We start from the raw sequence: 24611 nt of genomic DNA on the forward strand, positions 1-24611 counted from the left end.
TAAACCTAAATAAGCAAGATACTTACAAATTACAGTAAGTACTAGAAAGTAAATAAAGGGATGAGAAAGAGGAAAACATCGGGGGTCACCTTAGGTGGAATGTCAGAGTAGACTTCTCTGAGGAGGTGATGTCGGAACTGAGACCTTGCAATTTCAAGAGCACTCCAGGCAGATGGGACAATAAGGATAAGGGTCTAAAGGCAGAAAAGAGCTCGATGTGTTAATGCTCTGGTCTTCAACCTTGGCTGCCCCTTTGATTACCCTGGAGAGCTTTCTAAAAATACAGATGCCCAGGCTTCACTCAAGTGCTAGGTATTTTTTAAGTGCTCCAGCTGATTTTAAAGTGCAATTAGATTGAGTATCACTGTGGTAAAAGATCAGAAAGGAAGCCAGTATGACTGATGCACAGTGAATAAGGGGAATTGAGGTTGGGTAAATACACAGGTGCAAGTGTGTGCAGGACCTTGTATGCCTTGGGAAGGAATGTGAACTTTAATCTAGGTGTCAGGAGCATTTATTCTAGGTATAGGAGCATTTTTCAGGGGCATGTCATTAAGTGATTCACATTTCTATAAGATCACCCTGATTACAGAGTGGAGGAGAATGGAGAGTAGACAGTAGGGGCAAGAGTGGAAAGAGGACCAATGTAGAGACCATCACAGTTGTTTGGATGAGAAGTGATGGTGGCTTAGATTGGGGAGGGGGCAGTAGAGACGGGAAGAAGTGGATGGGCTTGGGTTAACTACCTGGAGTTAGTTCAGACTTCACAAGTTTAAGGCACGGTCCTCCACGAGACTCCTTTCGCTTCAGACACCAGCCACAAGCTCCAGGGTTCTCAGGCCACCTGCACTTCTAACCAACTGGCTGCCTATTTGAGGGTTCCATTACGGTTCAGGTTCAATAATTTGCTAGAACAACTCACAGAACTCAGGAAAATATTATCCTCAACAATTTTATTATATAGAATACAAATTAAGACCAGCCAAATGAAGAGACACATAAGGTGAGGTCTGGGAGAATCCCAAACGTGAAGTTTCCATGTCCTCAGGACGTGTCACCCTCCTGGCACATCAATGTGTATCACAAATCAGGAAGCTCACCCAAGCCCTAGGGCCCAGAATTTTTCCTGTGTTTTCATTATATAGGCATGATCAATTGAATCATTGGCCACAGAACAGAATTTAATCTCCAGCTCCCCCATCTCCAGAGGTTGGGCTGATATCGAATGGCTCAAGGCTCCAACCCTCAAATCACATGGCTGGCCTTCCTGGCATGGCCAGCTCCTGTCCTGAGTCATCTCATTAGCATAAACTCAGGTGTGGTCTAAGGGGCCCACCATGATTAACAAAGACATTCCTATCACTTGGGAGATTGCAAGGGTAGAGAGTCCCTCCCAGGAACGGAGACAAAGACCAGACAGTTCTTCATCACTGCTCTGGGGCCACTTACTGAGCTAGAGGAGCATAGGCCTAGTGAAAGTCATGGTCTGGAATCAGGAGTGTGGTTTTGCATGTGTGAAGTTTAGATTTCCTATTAGACAGTCACATGGAGAGGTCAAGTAGGCAGTTCAATGGATGAGAATGGCCTCAGGGGTGAGATCTGGGCTGTGGATATAAATTTTACAGTCATCAGTACATTAACGGTATTTGAAACCAGCAGACAGGGTGAAATCACTTAACAAGTTGGCATTAATAGAGAAGATGGTCCAGGTCTAAGCCCCAAAGCAAACCAGTTTAGAGTTATTGCCACCTACAACTCTGCTTTTCCTGCTGTCTCACCTTTATTTGCTCAGACAGCAAAAAATGAAAGTTTATCCCAATTGAGACAAGTCCCATCTTTTATACAGTACATACAACCTCTTCAGAAGTCACATGTCACAGGAGCAAGGCTAGATGATTTCCACAGCGAGCACTGGGCTCAAGCAGGTGAGGTCTATTCTAAAACAGACAGTAAAATAAAATGAAAAGCAGTAATCCAGAATATTTGAAATAACATTTGGGATAAACCAAGACATGTTCCTTTCACCAATGTGAAAGTATGAAAGGATAAAAAAAAAGATGAGTTTGTAATTGCAATTAAAAAATGAGTTTATAATTTCTTTTTATTGACAATATTCACTTTCCATGCAATAACTGTGACTAAAATGATTATACTGTTTGAACATTTTTTTTAAAAAAGTAAAAGCTGCTTATTCCTTATTGAAAAGGAATTTCAAAGTTGAATTTATTTTTTCAACTTTTAAAAGTTAACATAAAACTACTGGAAATCCAATAGATGAATTACCCTTGAGAGCAGTGCCAACTTAGGACCAAGATTATCAGGGTGATAATAAGATCTTCATCCAAAACCATCCCAAGGGCAGTAATAATAATTAATAATGAAAAGAGCAGTCAACATTCATAAAGTTCTTATTATATGCCAACCCTGAGGTAAGTATTTCACGGACATGATTTTAACCAATAATATTTTTAATATGTATTGAATGCATGCATTTAATTTTTATTTAATAATGTTTGTTAAACAATAACCCTGAGAAATAGGAATTATTACTATCCCATTTTACAAGTGAAGAAGCTGAGGCTTAAAGAGATAGAGTAACTTGCTTCTCTACAAGCCACAGTTGTTTAACCAAGGTAACAAGGCCACAGTTAGTAAGCCCCAAAGCCAAGATACTAACCTAGTTCTGTCTGAAGATGAAGCTATAAGAGGTCCAAGAGTTAAAGGAGAGAGAGAGAGCCACTGATGCCCTTAACCATGTCTTGGCTGTATGACTGCCTCACTGATGTGTGTTTTTTCTGATAGAAGTGATTTAGTACCATGTGCAGATAGATGCTGGCAATGCCAAGATACCAAAATGTCTAGACCTCAAAACATCAGATTATCTATAAAAACTATTATGCATTCATCATGTATTATTTGTTGTTATGTAAATACATCATAAATACAAATAGATACTATTTACTTATTAATATAAATGAATGATTTCTTTATCATTGCTATAGTAATAAAAACTATCATGCATTAAGTGCCTTCTATGCCTCAGGCTCTTTACAAATATTTTTATTTAATCTTCATAGCACTCAGCATGATAGACCTGATAATCCCCTACAGAGAGCCAGAAGATTTAAAATTTGTCCAAGGTCACACAGTGACAGGGCTGGGATGTCTGAATGCACGTTCTCTCCCACATAAAGAACTAAGGGTAGCAGTCCCTTAGCTCCAGGCATTGTTCAGAAGTATCTGTTTATCACTGATGTCAGTCTCTGCCATCTGCATTCCCACTTAGCTGCAGGTAATAAAGATCACCCACCTATTTTATTAAACTGAATATATTAACATTATTTGAACAGCCATTACCGCTCAGTGCTCTGATACAGAGATAGCCTCAGTGATTATTGACATGCATAGAATTCTTTGCCTCCATGCTAAACCATGTCACCCTGACATGCTTTTGTATATTTAATTTTTTGAAACTCATGTGTCTGCTTTTATCATTTTTCTGCCTCCTATCTCACTGTTAGGTTGTAAGCTGCCACACACATCTTGCTGATGTTCTTCCGCCTGCTTCTACAGCAGAACTACTGACATTCTGTGCCTGATAATTCTTTGTTTGGGTAGGGGCTGTCTTTGTGTATTTTACTATATTTTCAGCATCCCTGGCCTCTATCTTCTAATGCCAATAACATCTCTCCTTTCCTCCCCAGTCAGGACAATCAAAAATCTCTCCAAAATATACAAACAGCTCATAAAACTCAATATCAAAAAAAAAAAAAAAAAGCAGGGCTTCCCTGGTGGTGCAGTGGTTAAGAATCTGCCTGCCACTGCAGGGGACACGGGTTCGAGCCCTGGTCTGGGGAGATCCCACATGCTGCAGAGCACCTAAGCCCGTGAGCCACAACTACTGAGCCTGTGCTTCTGGAGCCTGTGCTCCGCAACAGGAGAGGCTGCGATGAGGAGTGGCCCCTGCTCGCCGCAACTGGAGAAAGCCCTCGCACAGAAATGAAGACCCAACACAGCCATAAATAAATACATAAGTAAATACATAAATAAATACATAAATAAATACATAAATTTATTTTTAAAAAAAGCAGTCCAATCAAAAACTGGGCACGGGTTGTTTCCATGTCTTGGCATCAAAAAACAATTGGCTTAAGAAGATGGTACATATATACAAAGGAATATTACTCAGCCTTAAAAAAGAATGAAATAATGCCATCTGCAGCAATATGGATGGACCTAGAGACTGTCATACAGAGTGCAGTAAGTCAGAAAGAGAATAACAAATGTTGTATATTAACACATATATGTGGAATCTGAAAAAATTGGTATAGACAATCTTATTTACAAAGCAGAAATAGAACCACAGACGTAGAGAACAAACGTATGGATACCAAGCAGGAAAGGGGGTGTGGGATGAATTGGGAGTTTGGGATTGACATATATATACTATTGATACTATGTATAAAATAGATAACTAATGAGAACCTACTGTATAGCACAGGGAGCTCTACTCAGTACTCTGTGGTGACCTAACTGGGAAGGAAATCCAAAAAAGAGGAGATATATGTATACATATAGCTGATTCACTTTGCTGTACAGTAGAAACTAACACAACATTGTAAAGCAACTATACTCCAATAAAAATTTTTTTAAAAAGATGTGGTATATACAATGCAATATTACTCAGCCATAAAATAGAATGAAATATTATCATTTGCAGCAACATGGATGGACCTAGAGAATATTATGCTCAATGAAGTAAGTCAGACAAAGACAAATACTATATGATATCACTTATATGTGGAATCTAAAGAATAATATAAATGGATCTATATACAAAACAGAAACAGACTCACAGACGTAGAAAACAAACTTATGGTTATGAAAAGGGAAAGGAAGGGGGGAAGATAAATTAGGAGTATGGTATTAACAGGTACAAACTACTATACATAAAATAGATAAGTAACAAGGATTTATTGTATAGCACAGGGAATTATATTCAATATCTTATAATAAACTATAATGGAATATAACCTGAAAAAAATAACTGAATCGCTATGCTGTACACCTGAACTAACACAATATTGTAAATCAACTATACTTCAGTTTAAATAAATGTCTCCAGACATTGTCAAATGTCACCTGGTGGAGGGAGAGACAAAGTCACCCCCAGTTAAGAACCACTTTTTAGGCGTGCACACACACACACACCCCTACACCTCTAATGTGTTTTACAATGCTGTTTAAAGGAGGAAACAGCCAGCCAGGCTTTCTAGACAAAAACACAAAGTTAAATTAGATAAACTCAAGCAATATTGTGAGGAAACCACTCTGAGTACAATGTGTGAACTTTAGCGCATGAAGCCTGTAACATGTGTTTTGCTCAGAGGCCTGTTTTATTTTATATATATTTTATATTTCCAGCGTATCCTTCTGAAGAGCTGAGGGCCTCAGATAAGTGACCATATAAAAGAAAATTTACTACGTATGCCACTATGTTGATCACCCATGCTTCTATCTTATTACTTGAATAGTCAGTCTACAAAGCAAATAATTATCTCTAAATCTCCACTTCTCCTACAACTGAAAAATCCTATAACGTTTCCATTCTCCCTGAATCAATACTTCTGTTAATTTTTTTTTAAAAACTAGTTAAAATGTTACTGTAAAATTTATTATTCCTTCTCACGTATTAGCCCACCCACTCGTAAGAACTACCTGATATAATACTTCGTTGATTCTTCTTTGCAGATATTTCTACCTGTTCAAATTCTGACTCTCAGATAGACTTGCTCTGAGAATGTCTGTGAGGCAAACAGCATGACGGTCTCCATCATTTTGAAACTTGCTGCCAATGTGCATTTTCCCCTGCTGACAGCAGCATTCCAAAAGAATCAATTTCTTTCTCATAAGAACTTGGTCATTTTTTCCTGCTCTTCAGATGTCATCTTGTCAAAAAATGAAACCCCTGGGAGTCACTTATATATGCCGTTGTTTGCACTATTTAGCTGTCTGGGGTTATTGACTGGAAAATAAATTCTTATTGATGGTACTGATGGAATGGCTAGGTCATAAGATGCCCGGGTTTTCAACTTTAAGATATGATACCATTTTGTTCTCCAAATGGCTGAACCCATTAGAAATTCCAGCAGCAGCGTTTTAGAGGTGTAGCTACTTCTTACACAAAGGGGTGTTTAGTTTTACTAATAACCTTTAGAAATACACATTACACTTTACATTCTTGGCAATCCATGGAAGATTTTTACCCATCCAAAGAATACATGTGCTTCTGCATGCTCTCTGACCACTCTGCTCAGTGGCTATCACATCTGTCAATCAATGGCTTGCATAAGTTCAAGAAGGAAGCTGCAGTATGACTGATCTGAATCTCGACCTCCTCCCTGAGTTAATTCCAAATGACCTGTCTTTTTTGCCATTCATTGCTAGTTGGAAAATGACTGATGAGATTAAATACTGGATTTTTCCAGAATCCAAAATCATGTATCTGAGTCGTGAGTATACCTGTGGTAGAGAATTGGGTGACCATGAAAGATGTGTGATCCCCCTCTGGAGTGCAGAGTTTTTGTGGGGAAGTGTCTGTCCAGGAAGCACTACATTCCCCAGTTTCTAGACAGGACTAGTTCTTACCAAGGAGATATGAGCAGAAGCGATGTTGTCTCCTGCAGGTTAAAGTGATTCAGACATACATGTGACTTCCACCCAAACCCTCTCCCCAAGCCATCAGCTGAATGAAAAGAACTCTGGGCACCTGGTGGAGATGGAAGGAACCAGGATCCTGAATAACCACATGGGAAGCTTTCCAACCAGTTTGGACTGGGAACTGAGAAATATATTTTTATTGTGTTAATCCACTGAAAATCAGTGTTAATCTGTTGCAGGAGCTAAGATCACCCAAATTAATACAGAAACCATACGCAGCTAAAGGAGACTTTAATTTATGTATGGACAAATTTGTATTTGCCCTTTTAATAAAAGAAGTATACATATTTGTAGTTCTCAAGTTCACAGATGTAGAAGCCAAGGGCCAAAAGCCAGCATCTACTCCTTGGTATTTATCCAAAGGAGTTGAAAACGTGTCTACACAAAAACCTGCACATGGATGTTTATAGCAGCAGCTTTATTCATAATTGCCAAAACTTGGAAGCAACCCAGCTGTCCTTCAGCAGGTGACTAGATAGATAAACTGTGGTACATCCAGACAATGGAATATAATTCAGCACTAAAAGAAATAAACTATCAGCCATGAAAACCATGGAGGAAACTTAAATGCATGTTACTAAGTGAAAGAAGCCAATCTGAAAAGGATACATACTGCATGATACCAACTACGTGACATCCTGGAAAAGATAACTATGGAGACATTAAAAAGATCAGTGGTTGTCAGGGGCTGAGCGGGGGGAAGGGATGAAAGGCAGAGCACAGAGGATTTTTAGGGCAGAGAAACTACTCTGTATGATACTGTAATAGTAGATACATGTCATTATACATGTGTCCAAACCCATAGAATGTACAACAGCAAGAGTGAACCCTAATGTAACCTATGGACTTTGTGTGATTATGATGTGTCAAAGTAGGTTCATCAGTTGTAACAAATGTACCACTCTGATGGGGGATATTGATAATAGGGTAGCTATACATCTGTGGGGGCCAGGGGCATATGGGAAATCTCTGTACCTTCCTCTCAGTTGTGCTGCAAACTAAAACTGCTCTAAAAAAATGAAGTCTATTAAAAAATACGAACTAGAGGGGGAAAAGTCAGCCCCTTTGGATTTGCTCTTAACCCCTCTTGGACCCAAGGCCTTTGGATCGTGAGAGCTGTAAAGTCACTGGTCCAGTGCTGAACACCAGTAGTACACATTAAATGTCAATTTCCCTCATCTCCTCAGTTCTTAATCGCTAGCAGAATAATGGGTGCTACCCAGATACTGGACATCGTGGAGGCATTATCCACTGGGAAGAATATAGCCACCTACCACTTAACCAAAAGTGAAAACAGAAAAAGGAAGCCTACAGGAGGAGAAGGCACAGAAAATTTTCTTGGCCACAAGTAGGCAGAAACACCATTTGCTCTTGTGTGATTCTGCTGTTGCTTTTAGGGTGTGGTTTCTCTAAGACCTTAATATTGTTTTGCTCGTTTTAGAATCATTTTAAGGAAGTAAAGCCTAGTTTACAATATGCTTTTACATCACCTTATGGATTTTACTTTGTGTTCATCATTTTAAAAATAGTTTTGATAATACAACTTTTTGAATGTTTCCAAAAGCAATCCTTAGAGAGATGCTGCATTATCCCCCTACTTTTTCCTTCAATTGAAGGCTCTATTTCTGACCAATATGCCAGCAGTATAGGGTGTGTTTTTTTTTAATCTTTATAATTTTTTTACTATGTGCAAAATCATGCATACACTTTATAAAAAATAAATTCAGATAGTAAAGAAATGTGAAAGAAAAATAGACAAAATGGGATCATGTTATACATTTAGTTTGGCAGCTTGTTTTCTGGATTAAACTATTTGTCTTGGGCATCTCTTCATGGACATCCTTCCCATGACAAGCACCCTCAGTACATTTAAAGACCCGAGATCTCACTTTAGAGACAGGAGTTAACTGATGTTAATTCAGCATTCCTTTAACCTTGTCTGCCTCGTTATCCCAGCCCACTTCACATGAGTGTGGGCAGAAATAGCCAGGTCCAAGGAACTCATCTGGGCAGAGATGTAGCCAAAGAGGGAAGAGTTTTACAACTTTGGTCATGGCTAGCTCTCCTACAAGGGACTTTTTGTAGCAGGAGTCTGCCAGTCAGTACTGCCAGGGATGAGATGCTAATTACTTGAGTATGACAGTAGCAGACCACATGACAAGAAGCCGTCTATCATAGAGCTTCTGGATGTGTCACTCTAAGATCAGAGACTTAAACTAGGCAGCAAGGCTGAGCCCCAGCCATGGACAGGATGTACAGGTTTCAGGGGCCCTTCTGCACACACAATGGTCTTACAGCTTTTGTCCATCACAAGAAGTATTTAAATAGAGGCGATCTCTCCAGGAGGGTGAAATGGAATACAGCAGCTGCTCTCAGATCACTGTATTTCCTGGAGGTGCCTGCTTCATTCCCTAAGATCGCTGGGCATTGGCCAGGAGGATGGCACCCAGTGGCCAGATTGCCTGTTTCAACAGTGACACTGTGTGGCAAGACCGGTAACAACAACCAAAAATCCTGGCTAAAGATGATAGTATCCAGGAATCATGGAGTATCTCTGGCCAGATGAAGAGAGAGGATAGCAGGAAAAGAAAAAAATACATTCTCACTGGAGGTGTTATGGGATAATGGATGACTTATGTTAAATATTAAAATAAATGATACATCTCAAGCTGATGAATAAGAAGAATAACAAAGGCAGCTGCCTTCTGCTATATATCCTCTGTGACTCAGGCCTGTGAGGTTCTTTGAATGTCATCTCATCCACTCTTCACAGCAAAACTTATATAAGATGTGTACTTATTTTCATTATTTGGAGGAACCGTAAAGTTGGAAAAGTTAAGGAACTTGCCCAAATTTACACTTGCCAAGATGTGCTAAATTGGATGTTCAAACCTAAAACACTCTACTCCCCAACCCAGGTTCCCTTCATGATTCCAGAGAATATGGGGGAAATGAAAGTCACCGATGCCCTCCAAAGGGAAGGGAGGAGTCTCTCATTACATTCTCTGACCTATGTAGGTGTGGAGGGGTCAGGAAAGACCTAAGAGATTCCACCAACCCAAGGAAAGCATCCCTACCAACTGAGAATCTCAGTTTCAGACATCATCATCTCCAGCCCAAACCTTACAAAATATCTATGCATTTTACACCTCCAATTTCTCATTGAGTCTGGTAAAAATTGATAGCAAAATGTATCAATAAATAGTACTCTTCTTACTATTCTATGTCATACTGATTTTCTGGGCACCATGTCCAACTTGGTTTAACTTATCTTTATTAATTAAGCTAGAGCTTTGTAAAGTATGGTTGTTATATTAAATTGATGTGACCTAGCCAGCTGCTACTAGCACAAATGCATGTGGCAGTAGAAAGAGTTGTCACAGAGGAAATATTCTATTTCCTATCTCCTCTAATAGCCCAACAAAACCCACTGCAAAGAAATCTCATCCTGACATTTAACCCTTCTCCTCCTCCTCCTCCTTGAGCTTTGATGGGACTGGGGATATGTTAATCTGGGATCATTTGGTTGCAAGGAAGGAAAACACATCAAACTAGTTCATAGTAAATCATGGGTTTGCTCTAAAACAATCTTTTCTCAATTTTACTCCATAGGAACATAATGGACTTAGAAAGTGGTAAGTGTCCGAAATTTCTATAACAGACTCAATGTTTATGAAATCAAACCTCACAGTTTAAAAGCTAAGGTGTAGCTGATGGAAATCAGGAGTCAGGAAGTGGTGAGTGGAGGTAGAAGGAAGAGGAGTGAGAATATACTTGTACAAAATGGGAAGAAAAGTGATACCATTAGCAATTAATGGAATGAAAAAGGTTAAAATGAAAACAATAGAGGGGAAAAATGATGGTATAACTGGAAGGGGAGGAGGGGGCAGGGAAGATAGATAGTAGTGTGTAGGGGTTAGCTACTGCTGCATAACAAATTACCCCAAAACTCAGTGGCTTAATACAATCATCATTTATTATCACTTACTCATTTGCAGGTGAGCCAGAGTTCAGCTGATCTAAGCTGGGTCTGGCTAGATGGTTTTGCTTCCCTCTGTGGGTCTACGAGTCAACTGGGAGAGCTTTGCCCCACATCTTTTATCCTTCTGAGACCAGCAGGCTAGCAAGGTGCTGACAGAGGTACTTGAGGGCAAACCCTACCGCACAAGCACTTTTCTAATCCCTGCTTGTGTCATGTCTGCGAACATCCCATTAGCCAAAGGACACCACATGGCTGAGCCCAAAGTCAGAGGGTGAAGAGTAGAGGCGGGAGGATCTGCAGAGCCCCATGGCAGTGGGCATGGAGATAGGGAGGGGGTGAAGGACTAGAACCAATGGGGGCAGGAAAGGTGGGTGGCGGTAGAGGTGAACTAAATTCTCATATAGGTGAACTAAATACTACCAAAGCAGAAACCAAGAAACAATACTCCATAGGATGGACGGTATAGTGGTACAAGTCTATTATTTAGAGAACCAAATTAACACTCAGAGAACTAAAAATTGAAACAGGGACTTCCCTGGTGGTCCAGTGGTTAGGAACCCGTCTTGCAATGCAGGGGACGCCAGTTCAAGCCCTGGTCGGGGAACTAAGATCCCACATGCTGCAGGGCAAGTAAGCCTGTGCGCTGCAACTGCTGAGTCCACAGCCACAATTAAGACGCAGTCCAGCCAATAAGTAAATAAATAAGTAAATATTTTTAAAAAAGAAGAAGAAAGAGAGTTGTTTCCTTCTGGAGATTAGCATCAAGATGCGGAGGGGTGGGTTAAGGCTTATAAACCTTTTATTTGTTGTTTGAATTTTTAACTGTATGTAATTATTAAAGATATTTTAAATTAATTTTAAAAATCTAAAAACAGACACTGACCACTATATGCAATACACCAGAGTAAAGATTAAAAAGAGACAATCTTCCCCCTCAAGAAGTTCACAGTCTTGTGAGGAAGACGGAGCTATAAACGAATAGTGACAATACTGTTCCGTAGGAGGACACAGTGCTAAGACAGCACAAAGGAGAGGGAAACTCAGTGCATTAGGAATGGATGAGGGAAGACTTAGCAGGAGTGGGGACTTGTGAACTGAGATTTGAGGTACAGGAATTTGAGAACGACCTCTCTCTTGTCCAAAATCTTTAGAAATGGAAAAACATGTGTTTAAGGCCATAGCTATCCTAGAAAGCAAAGAGGGGTACCCTTGGTGGGTGGGTTACTTGGTAAAGAAGGAAGCTACAGACTGAAATATGCTCAGAAGGCTTTTGCACCACTTTTGGGCAAATACCCACAAGAATTGAGAGCAGGGACTCAAACAGATATTTGTACACCCATATTTATAGCAGCATTATTCACAATAGCCAAAAAGAGTAAACAACCTAAGTGTCCATCAATAGACGAATGGATAAACAAAATGTGGTATATACATACAATGGGATATTGTTTAGCCTTAAAAAAGGAATAAAATCCTGGCACATGTTACAACATGGATGAATCTTGAGGACTTTATGCTGAGTGAAATAAGTCAAACATAAAAAGACAAATACTGTGCGATTCCAAGTATATAGGTCCATAGAGTCGTCAAATTCATAGAGACAGGAAGTAGAATGCTGGTTGCTAGGAGCTGGAGGGAGGGGAGATGGGGAGTTGTTTAATCAGTAGAGTCTCAGTTCAAGAAGATGAAAAAGTCCTGGAGATGGATGGTGGTGATGGTTGCACAACAATGTGAATGCACTTAATGCCACTGAACTGCACACTTAAAAATGGTTAAAATCATAAATCTGTCCCATGTATATTTTATCCCAATTTAAAAAAGAAAGAAAGAAAGCTATTGTGAAGCTGGGTACAAGCTCTAGAGAGCTCCCAGCCTGGAGGCTTAGTGTGAGAGGGCTGGGCAGAGGATGACTGTCAGTAGGTAATAAGGTGGAGCCCCAGGAGGGGCACATCCCAGTGAGTCAGGAGAGTGTGGAACCCTCAGTTGGAGACGTAAGGCAGTGCAGCTAGATATCATTCATATGGGAATAAAACACCAAACAATACACCATGTTCCCATGGCAACACACATGTTTATGTAACCACATAGAAAAAGATCTGGAAGCTTACCACTGACAGTATCTTTGGGGAAAGTAAAGGAGAATTTTAGCTTTCTCTGAATGTTTGGGATTTTTAACTCCAAGAATATATTTATGCATTTATATAAGCATGTATTTATATACAAATAACAAGTTTAGATGAGAAAAGGATGGTGCGCTAATGTCTTTGTCTTTTTTTGAATTGAAGTATAGTTGTTGTACAATATTATGTTACAAGTGTACAATATAGTGATTCACAGTTTTTACAGTTATTGTAAAATATTGGCTATATTCCCCGTGTTGTACGATATATCCTTGTAGCTTATTTTATACCTAATAATTTGTACCTCTTACTCCCCTACCCCTGTATTGCCCCTCCCCGCTTCCATCTCCTCACTGGTAACCACTAGTTTGTCCTCTATATCTGTGTCTTTGTCTTAACCACATATGTTAACCAAAACAACAGTATCTATTTTGACAACATCCACCAAAAGTTTTAGGTACCATCTTGGTTCAAGCTCTATCAATCTTCATAGAGTTACAATTTTTCCCCCCCAGGGACATCCCCTTGACTTTTCACTGGGGAACATATAATGCGTAAGAATTGTTCCCGCTGCTTTCCACCCCCCAGTCCTCACACCAACACTGGGCATTTTAAGTGCAAAACATTGAGGAGCTGCCAGCCTTCTCTGCCTCCATGTCAGACCCACATTTTCCATGCCACAGACAACAGCACATCTCGGCCTCTCTTGAACTCTCTCTTATTTTGATCAAGATGTTTTGTGAGAAAAGTGGAACTAGGAGTAAAGGAGGCATCAGTCCTGACTCAGTCACTTATTTACTGTTCCAAGTTGACATTTTATTTAAATCCCTGTGCTTCTGTTTCCTCGTTTCAAAACTAGTCGTGATAACAATGGCTGTTATCATAGGATTGTTGCAAAAACTAAAGAAGAATACAGATATTTAAGATCGTCTGCATGAAAAAAAATAGAAAGGGATATGGAAAATACTCGAGATTAGCTGCAGATGGAAGGTAGTCTGGGTACAACATTTATTTCTCCAATTAAATTGTAAAGTTGTCCAGGTATTGTCCCCTGCTTCCCCCACGAAGCTTTTAGCCTTCGCTTCATTGGTTATCTCGCTTTGTTATGTTATGAAATGCTTGTCCCAGCAGATGGCAGAAGAGAACTGAGTCAGGAAAACCAGCCTGGACATTTCAATGGGCAGAGTGAACCAAGTTAAAGGGTTCACATCTTAATGTGCAGGCTGAAATAGCTCTGGACCTTGATTTCATGATTGTCATTGACCTTTCCTAACAAAGTTGGGTCTGGAAAGTCATGAGGGCAACCACTGTATCAAAAAAATTTCTTCAAGAACATTCTTTCCCTGAGCATCTCCGAGGTACTAGAGACACACAGATGAATACAAAATAATCCCTGCCCCCAGGGAGTTCAAAGTTAGCGGAAATCAAACAAGGAGATGACAACTTGCATTTTGCAGGGCTGCCCTATCACAGCAACTGTCTGAATGTGACAGGATGCCAGGTTTGGGTTGCCAGCTCATCATCTCTGGCCTCAATTACTGCAGCAACCTCCTAAGAGAACCCCCTTCTAGTAATAGCCTTATCTCAAGTTCATTCTCAGGGTAAGCTTTCTAAAATGCAAACATAGTTCTACTATACACTGTCTACATAAAAAGATTTAATGGTTCCTCATTGTCCTCATAATAACACCCATACACTTCATCTTCCTTATAAGGCCTTTTATGATCTGACCTCTGCTTTCCTCTCCTGCTTCATCTCCCCACCTCCATCTCCCATGCAATCTATATATCAACCCAAGAAATTACTTTCAATTTCCCAAATGCTTTTTATTCCCTGCTGGTCTTAGCCCAAGTTGTTTTTCTCTCTGCCTAGAATACCTTAAAACTAAAACCCATTCCCTCTGACCAGTTGTTCTCCTTAACCTGGCTAACTAGTATTTATCCTTTAGGTCTCAGATTAGATGTTATTTCCTTTGGGAAACATTCCCTGATGGTATAAGACCTGGTTGAATAACCCTCCTGGGTACCCCGTAGCACTCTCTACTTCCATTTTCCTAGCATTTATCATACTTCTTCATACTAGAAATGTGCGTATCTTCCCCTGACTACTGTAAGCTCCTTGAGGATAGGATTCCCTCTTGTTCAACAATGTATCCCCATTTCTTGGCACAGTTCCTGGTACAGAGCAACACACGATCAAAATAAATTGAGTAGATGAATAAATAAATCATAAAACACAGTTGACACCATTCAAGGCATCATAAGATTCTTGGGACATGAGATTTTAAGACAGTAGATCTTCCTGTGTATGTCAGCCACAATCCCTTTCCATCGAGCTGTCAACCACACATGCTCAAGACAGGTTGTTTTGGTGCAGATAGGCTGGAGACATGGAGAAGATCATCCAATCAATCTTTTCATCTACAGCAAAGATGTTCTATAAACTTGAAAAAAAAAAAAGCAAAGACTTTAACAAAGGGACTACTCGCAGAGTTTCCTTCATGGTTAAGGGAACACACAAGGCTTGGTAAGGTGTCGAGAGCCTAGCAATGGTGAGAAGCTGATACCACCCCCAGGGCCTCTTGAGACCAGAGGAGGAAATACTGTTATTAAGAGCCCAGTGAGAAAGGAACCCTGGAGGAAGGGCTGTCTAGTGGGAGTGGTACATATGGGAGGATGCAACTACAGCCACAGGACGCCCAAACCGGAAGACAGCAGAGAAGAAACACCCAGGCCTCTTTTTACTCCTCCATTCATCTCCCTGCCCCCCGTTGGCTCTCGCTGGCTGAAACTGAAAGCCAGCTGGTAAGAGAACCTGGGTGATGCAGTCCACAGGACTCAGCAGGGCAGAGCATGAATCTGGAAGGGGAGGAAAACAAAGACTAACCCACATCCTTACCTAAGCCAGCATCCGGGAGAGCAGGACTGTATCTTCTCTGTGTCCTTGGGAAAATGTAATTAAATATAAAATATAGAGTTTAGTGTTTAATTTTTTCAATCCTTACATACTTGTAAAATACAAAGAGGTCCAGAAATAAATATAACAGACACTCACATACCTACAACTCAGATGTGACACGTGAACTTTTTGTCATGACTGTTTCACAGTTGATGTTATTGTTTAAGGAAAAAAATTGCAGATAAATTTAGGAGCCCCCTCTTTTATCCCTCTAATCCCTCTCCTCTCCCATTTTCTCCTGAGATAATCACTAAATTGGTAGGTATTCCTCCATTCACAATTTTGCTACATACATTTGTATGCATAAACAATATATAACATTGTTTTATATCATTTTGTAATTTACAAAGAGGTCCCATACTGTGTATATCCTTTTGAATCTTTTTTCACACAGTCAGCACAATGTTTCTGAGATTTATTTGTGTTGATACATATAGATCTGGTTAGTCTGTTTTAACTTCTATGTGGTTTTTTATTGTTTGAATATTTACATTTCCTGTGTTACTAATATATTTGAATTTATTTCCACCATTCTTATTTTGTGTTTTTTCTATGTTTTTCTTTTCCTTCCCTTTTTTTGCAGGGCAGGGGAGGAAGGGGAGAACCACGTTTTCTTTATTTCCTAGGCTTCCTTTAACCATTTAGGGAGTTACAGATTCTACTTCTTTTCTTTCAATTTATTGTCTTAATTTTTTAACATGCATAGTTGACCTAAAGAAAATATTAGGATATTAGACTATTTTAGTTCTGGATTATCCTCTCCCACCTTCCATGTTATTGTTGTCTAGAATTTTGGTTCCACATCTTTAACCACAAAATATAATCATTTAAAATTTTGTTTTTAGTCAAAGTTTATTTATATTTGTTTACATGTTTACTAATTGCCTTGTATCCTACTTCTTTCTTCTGCACTATATTTCCTTCTCTTTTTTATATAAATTTATTTATTTATTTATTTTTGGGTACATTGGGTCTTCGTTGCAGCGCACAGGCGAGCAGGGGCTACTCTTGTTGCAGTGTGCAGGCTTCTCACTGCAGTGGCTTCTATTGTTGCGGAGCTCGGGCTCCAGGAGTTGTGGCACGTGGGCTTACTTGCTCCGCAGCACATGGGATCTTCCTGGACTGGGGCTCAAACCCATGTCCCCTGCATTGGCAGGCAGATTCTAAACCACTGCGCCACCAGGGAAGTCCCTAGTTCCTTCTTCTTAAAGTGCATCTTTTAGTAGTTCTTTCAGCAAGAAACTGCGAATGATTGTTTTAATCATTATCTAAATGTTTTTATCTTTTCAAATGTTTTTTATTTCACCCTCACCCCTGAATGATAGTTTAGCTAGGATAAAATTACTAGACCTAGGGACTTCCCTGGTGGTCCAGTGGTTAAGACGCTGTGCTTCCACTGCAGGGGGCACGGGTTCGATCCCTGGTCAGGGAACTAAGATCCCACATGCCTCACAGTGAGGCCAAAAAAAAAGAATTACTAGACTGAAAATTGCATTCCTTTAGCAGTTTGAAAATACAGTACTATTGCCTCTGGCCTCTACTTTTGCTGATGAGAACTCTGCTCCCCACTGATGTACTCGCCTTTGTAGATAATCTGTTTTGTCTCCCTGGTACTTTGTGTTTGTTTGTTTTTGTTCTTTGATCGTTTGGAAATGGTATCAAACTTAAAGAAAATTTGCAAAATAAAAATAGTACTAAAAATATTCATATACCATTTATCTAGTTTCATCCACGATTAACCTTTTACTCTATCTGCTTTATTGTTTGTTCTCTCTCCATACCCATACATACACATGTACACACTCACACACAGCACATAATTTTTTTTCTGAATCATTTGAGGATAAGTCATGCATATCATGCTCTTTACCCCTAAATACTTCAATGCACATTTCCTTAAAGACATCCTCTTAGATGACTGTCAGCACAGTTATCAACTTTAGTAAGTTTAAAATTACACATTTTTATTTAATCTTTCATTCTTATTCTGATTTTCTCAGTTGACTCAGTAATATCCTTTATAGCATCCTCTCCCCTATCCCCAAAGTACACAGTCCAATCTAGTCTCAGGTATTGCATTTAGTTGTGTTGTATCTTTAACCTCCATGAATCTGGACTTTTTATATAGACTTTCCTTATTTTTTATGACATTGAAAGTTTTATTACATCCCCCTCCCCAATTTGTAAATAGGATGTTCCTCATTTGGGGGTTCTTCTAACGTTTCTTCACTAGATTCATGTTATACATTCTTGCCTGGAAAATTTCATAGGTGATGTGTGCTCAAAGTATCACATTTGGAAGCACATGATATTCCAAGAGAGGGGATGTTTTCTCTTGTGATCTTAATAAAATACGCAGTAAACATGAGTTGATTTTATCTTAATTGTGACTCAGCAATGATTCTACAATCTGAAGATTCATATTTAACTAGTGTTTTCATTAAGCTAGACCTAAAAATGTATAAGAAAAAACTACCTTATTCTTTCTTCCAATCTCTTCAAACTCTCTCTGCAGATCTTTCCCCTTTCCTACATGGAATCTCAAATAATAACTTAATAATTGTATTACTTTAGGATAGTCCAATACAATATCAAAACTATAAATTTACTTAAATTCAAGTCATCCTTTCCATGGCTCAAGAAGCAGGCATCTTTGCCCACTATTATTGGACGTGCAGCTCTGTCCCTGGAGTGCAACCACTGCTTGTCACTCTGCTGCCAATCAGGAGCACCTCCAACCATGGTCTCTTGATTTTGGATTTTTCAGGCATGAGATATATATCTTCCCTAGGATCTTCCCGTTTCAGGAGACACATGTCAAGCTTTCCAGATACCACCATTGAAGTCACTTTCTCTTGGTTTAAAGTGAGAGGGAAGCATCTTCCTGCTTCTTCTATTTGAGTGGTCATAAGAACATAGCATATCAATGACTGTCTCCTAAAAACTCCCTCTGTAAGCCTTTTCATCTTTAACTTTTTATATAGATCTGAAGGAGGCAATTGGCTCATATTGTCAGAACCAGTTTTGCAGTCTATTAGCATGTCCTGCATTTGTGACCGAGAAGCTACCTTTAAAATCGGGGTGATACTTGTGACCTATTGAACAGTTCTTGATCTTTTGGTCTCAGGAGAAACTAAAAAATGGTCTTATTTTCACATCCAGTTAGCCATGTCATTCATCTCTTCTGGAAAATTCTCAGTCATTATCTTTTTGAATATTGCTTTTCCCAATCCCTTTCTCTCCTCTCCTTCTGGAACTTCAGTTGGACATACGTTGGTCCATCTCATTCTATGATCATTCTAGTCCCATGTCACAACCTCTCTTTCATTTTTTTTCATCTCATAATCCTTTTATGTGGCATTCTGGGTAATTTCCTCAGAAAAATCTTCCAGTTCACTAAATTTTCTTTCAGCTGTGTTTTGTTTACTATTTCACCCATCCACAGAGGGTTTTTTTAATTCCATTGACTATTTTTAATAATTAGAAGTTTAATTTGCTTATTTTCGATATATACCTTTCCATTTTTCATAGTGTACCCTTCTTCCATTTTAATTTCTTTTTCTAAAATGTATGTGCTTGTTTTAAAGATTCTTATGGTATCACCTCTCAGATGAGTACATGATTTTAAGCCCTTAGGGTGCTAATCCTTCCTCATGTTGTACCTACCAACCACCCCACATGGTGGATGGTTCCCTTATGTGAGATTTTCTTTTTTATTGTGAGCTAATACTTACTGAACATCTCATGCACCTGAGGTTATGAAAGTATCCCTTCAGAGTAGTTTGCATTTGTTTCTGTTGACTATTTTAGAGAGTTCATTGGTCTAGGTCATTTTATCTATAATGAAGTTAGAGAACATTTGGACTCAATACTTACACGTGGCACAGGAATGGGGTTTTACTTTTAACAGAAGACTTTTTTTCTACCCAGAATATCAGGCACAGATAGGCTCCCTTGCTGCTTTTTTTTGGGGGGGGGCGGTGGATAACAGGAGGAGTTTTCTAGTTCCCTTTTTTGGAGAAAGCAGCCACTCCCTGCCATCTGGTTATATGCAAGAGGTTCAGTTTAGTTCTTTGTGTCATATGCTTCCTGTCACTGCAAGGGAGTTCAATCCTTAACCTCAAGTTCCTGGGGCCCATATCAAAGTCTGGTCTATCCCTAAGTCACTGTAGCATTGGCTGGTACACTTATTGCTCCCCTTGTGAATTACCCCTTCATTTCTGCTATCTGGTAATCTTTTTTTTTTTTCCTTTGAGTTTGCTGTATTTTTACTTTTCCCAATGTTTTCTTTTGCAATTTTTCAATAAGTGAAAAGAACAGTATGCTCAACATTTGCACACCCTTTACTTAGATCTATAGTTAGGGGAGAAAGAGAGAGAGAGAGAGAAATTGGCTTCCTCTTTATTGAAGTGCCTGTTCAATGTTTTTGTCAACTTTTTCTATTGAGCTGTCTTTTTCTTATTGACTTATAAGAATTCTGGATACTGTCAGTTAGATGTGTGGCCAATGCCTTTTATCATCTGTAGCCTGTGTTTTCACTCTCTTAATGGTGCCTTTTGATACTTAGAAGATGTTAATTAATGAAGTTAGATTTATCAACCTATTCCTTTATGATTAATTGGGTTTGGGTTTGTTTTGTTTTGTTTTTTGTTCTTCATAAGAAATTGTTCTTTACCTTTATTCTATGCATTTGCAATAGTAGGTGGGGGTATCTATTAGCTCAGTCCAGCATTTTGCCAAAACCTACCATACAGCTTATAAAGGAAAACAACATAGAAAGAGCAATAAACAATCAAGGAGCTTGAAGTTTAGCCCTCATGACACCATCTACAGTATTTGTATGACCTATTGAAAATTACATAACCCCTAGTGTTTAGTTTAGCTGGGACTTCAATCATTTGGTCACCCCATTATGTGTCTTCAAACCAATTAAATATCAATTATTTTCCCAGAGGTTTTGTTAGTTGAAACCTCAAATTTACATCATACTTAATGAGAAAAATATTTTAAGTATATTTACATTTGGATGTACTTCCTAGGGTAGGGGTTGGAGAAGTCTGTTGTCAACATTTTGCAGTTATAATCGATGAAAAAGTTTAAAAGTAAAGAAGAAAGTCCCTTCACTTCTAAAAATCTCAGTTTCCTCCTCAATAGGATGATTATATAATTTATTATCCAAACCAAGACATTTTGATAGTGAAAGGAAGTGCTATTCATTGCTATTCTGGAACAACTGGTATAAACTGGGACTGTCTTCGGCATCTCTGCATGTGGTTGCTCTGCCTATTTGTAAAGTGGGAGAGCTATACTAGATGATCTCAGAGATTTCTCTGGTCTCACATTCTATTACCGTAGGAGGGAAAAAAAGGAAATATCTGTATTTCTTTAAATTTACTTCCTACTCTGATAAATAGGGACGTTGTCACTTTTATTATATGGTCTAATTTTTAATAATCTATGCTATAGTGAAAATTTTAATAATTTAGATAAACTTTTAGGTAGAGGAATATGGCTAAGACAGGCTAAACTTCCCTTTTGCTTTTTCCCAAGAACATGTAATCATACTCACAACTCCAGCCATGACGTTTGCTCATCGTGCCTAGTAAGAGGGCCAATCCAGAGTGTTTGGAGTGTTCTCTGTCTCTTGGGTCTATCCCTAGTGAGTTCACTGGGAATCTAAGCCCCTCAAAACCCCAGTTCTTACAGCTGTGTTCTCCATGGTCCAGACACCTCTGGCAACCTTTAAAGTTTCCTCACAAATTCCTATGAAATAACGTTAAGTGAAGAAAATAGAAGAGGCACCAAGACCAAAAAAAAGAAAGAAAGAAAGAATGAAAAAAAAAAGGTCAAGAGAACAGAATAAGAAGCCTAGAAACAGACAACAGACCCACCCCCACATAAATGGTAACTTGGAACTTGACAGCAGTGGCATTTCAAACCACTAGGAAAAGAAAACACAATTTAAAATACAGTACTGGTGTATTACTAATCTATTGCTGCATTAAAAAGAGGCTGGGGATGTGGGTATATATGTATACATATGGTTGATTCACTTTGTTATACAGGAGAAACTAATGCAGCGCTGTAAAGTGATTATACTCCAATAAAGACATTTTAAAAATTAATTAAAAAATAAAGAAATAAAAATTATCCCCAAATTCAGCAGATTAAAAGAATACACATTTATTATCTCAGTTTCGAGGGGTCAGGAATCTAGATACCACATAGCTGGGTCCTCGGCTTCCAGGGCATCCCTCAAGAAAGCAAGGTGACAGCTGGAGCTGCAGTCATCAACTCAAGGTTTAGCGGGGGCAGGATGTACTCCCAAACTCACCCAGTGGTTGTTAGCAGGATTCAGTTCCTCACAGATATCAGACCAGGGGTCTCAGTTCTTTGCAGGATGTTGAGCAGAAGCCAACCTTGCTTCCTTGTCACGTGTTCCTCTCCACCACAGAATCTGGCTTCATCAGAGCATGCAAGCTGAGAGGGCAAGAAAGGGAGAGAGGAAGTGGCAGCAAGAGAGACGGTCCTAGCAAGGTAGAAGTCACAGTCTTTTGTAACCTAATCACGGGAACATCTCATTACTCTTGTCGTATTCTATTTATGAGAATATTCTCATATCCTCATATTCTAGTCTTGAGGACTAGCCCAGGAGGAAATTACACAAAGGAGCAAGTACCAGGAGGTGGAAAACGTTGGGAGCTATCTTAGAAGTCTGCCTACCACTGGGTCTTATCATCAGTCCAAAATTCCTCTTCCCAGTTTTTCCCAGGAGACCTAGCAATGCAAACTGGACTCCAAATGACCCCTTCTGCTATCCCTAGCTCCATATGTAGCAATCCAGACACACTGATTTCTACTTTCCAAAGTTATTCTTCTATCCTCTACTAGTCACGCAAACTTAGCCTGTGCTTTCAGAAAATGAAAATGGCAGACAGACAAAAGGAAAGCCTATCTAAAGTTAAAAAAAAGCATTAAGGATGCTGCCAGTTTCCAAAAGAAATTTTATCCCCTGGTGAAAATAAAATCCTTATTCGGCTTGACCAGTCCGCTTGACCCAGAGCCCAACAAAGGAATTTTCCTGTTCACACTCACTGAAGCCACACTGTCTTCCTGAAAGAGTTACTTGGCCCTAGGCTGTAGCTCAGCTCCTACAGAGGGACTTAAAAGGAAACAACAGTTCTTGGTCCAAAGCAATAAAGAGACAAGTGAGTCATAACAGTCTGGATTCTCCACCAGCATAAGCAGTTCCGTGAATCGCCTCTATAAAAACCCTGCCTTTCTATCCCAAGCTGTTCCAAGTGCCAAAACCTTCCATTCAAGAGTTTTATAACTCAGCCCTGTGCTCACAAATGTCACTGCACATAAGAGGGCCTTTGATCTCTAGCCATACCCAAGCCCATAGTCTGCAGCGAAGCGTGGTTTGATAACTATCTAAAGAGAAAAGCGCTTGGGTTTCCTCTCGTCGATTTCTATTCTACTTTTAATAGGCTGCTTAGCTTCAGGCATCTGCCCTCTGCCCTCCCAGCTTCCATCTCAACCAGAAGTAAAACAGGGCCATGGTTATGTGCTTTGAGAGCTCATGAAATAACAATGGTGGTAGCAAATACTCACAGAGGGCTCACTACATGCCAGGCGCTGTCTTAAGGAGTTTATATAGGCAGTCCTGTGTAGGAGGGTGAGGAAAGGGAAGCACACAGAGGCAAAGTGACTACATGACAAAGTCAGAGTTAGTAACGGATATGAAACCAACTCATACATCCCCAAAGTACATCTTGCCGCTGAATGGTGAAAGAGAGTAACACAAGTCTTCACTGAGAAGACAAAATATGAAGACAGAAACGTGAGTATCTTTACCATGTGATCCTGCAATCCCACTCCTGGACATACATCTGGAGAAAACTCTGCTTCAAAAAGATACATGCACCCCAGTGTTCACAGCACCACTATTTTCAACAGCCAAGACATGGAAGCAGCCTAAATGTCCATAAACAGATGAATGGATCAAGAAGATGTGATATACTACTATATATAAAATAGATAAATAATAAGGACATACTTTATAGCACAGGGAGCTCTACTCAATACTCTGTAATGGCCTATATGGGAAAAGAATCTAAAAAAGAGTGGATATATGTATATGTATAATTGATTCAGTTTGCTGTACACCTGAAACTAACACAACATTTTAATTCAACTGTACTCCAATAAAAATTTTTTAAAAAAAGAAGATGTGGTATGTATATAATGGAATATTGCTCAGCCATAAAAAAGAATGAAATAGTGCCATTTGCTGCAACATGGATGGATCTAGAGATTATCATACTAAGTGAAGTAAGCCAGACAGAGAAAGACAAATATCATATGATATCACTTATATGTGGAATCTTAAAAAAATGACACAAATTAACTTATTTACAAAACAGAAATAGACTCACAGACAGAGGAAACAAGCTTATGGTTACCAGAGGGGAAAAGTGGAGGGGGAGGGAAAAATTAAGAGTTTGCAATTAACATATACACACTATTACATATAAAATAGATAACCAACAAGGACCTACTGTATAGCACAGGAAACTATACTCAATATCTTGTAATAATCTATATGGGAAAAGCTTCTGAAAAAGAATAGATACAAATATGTATAACTGAATCACTTTGCTGTACACCTGAAACTAACACACCATTGTAAACCAACTATACTTCAATTTAAAAAAAAAAAAATCAAAGAAACTCACAATTTGAATTTAAAAAAGAAATGTGAGTCTCCCTTTAATAAAGGGAGAAACTTTGGAACAAACTCCTTAGCTCTAAAAGCACTTTCTTTTTCC

At 39.1% G+C, this 24611-nt stretch overlaps 1 protein-coding gene across 1 annotated transcript in view; it reads right to left on the reverse strand.

Moving 5' to 3' along the window:
- Positions 1-16845, reverse strand: part of SV2B (synaptic vesicle glycoprotein 2B) — a 250581-nt gene extending 233736 nt beyond the window's left edge. The window contains exon 1 of the mRNA XM_082449082.1: positions 90-16845. The gene's annotated coding sequence lies outside the window, so the exon portion shown is untranslated. The remainder of the gene's footprint in view (positions 1-89) is intronic.
- Positions 16846-24611: the final 7766 nt, after the last annotated feature.

This window comes from Balaenoptera physalus, assembly GCF_965194825.1.
Source record: "Balaenoptera physalus genome assembly, chromosome: 2".
NCBI classification, from domain to species: Eukaryota; Metazoa; Chordata; class Mammalia; order Artiodactyla; family Balaenopteridae; genus Balaenoptera; species Balaenoptera physalus.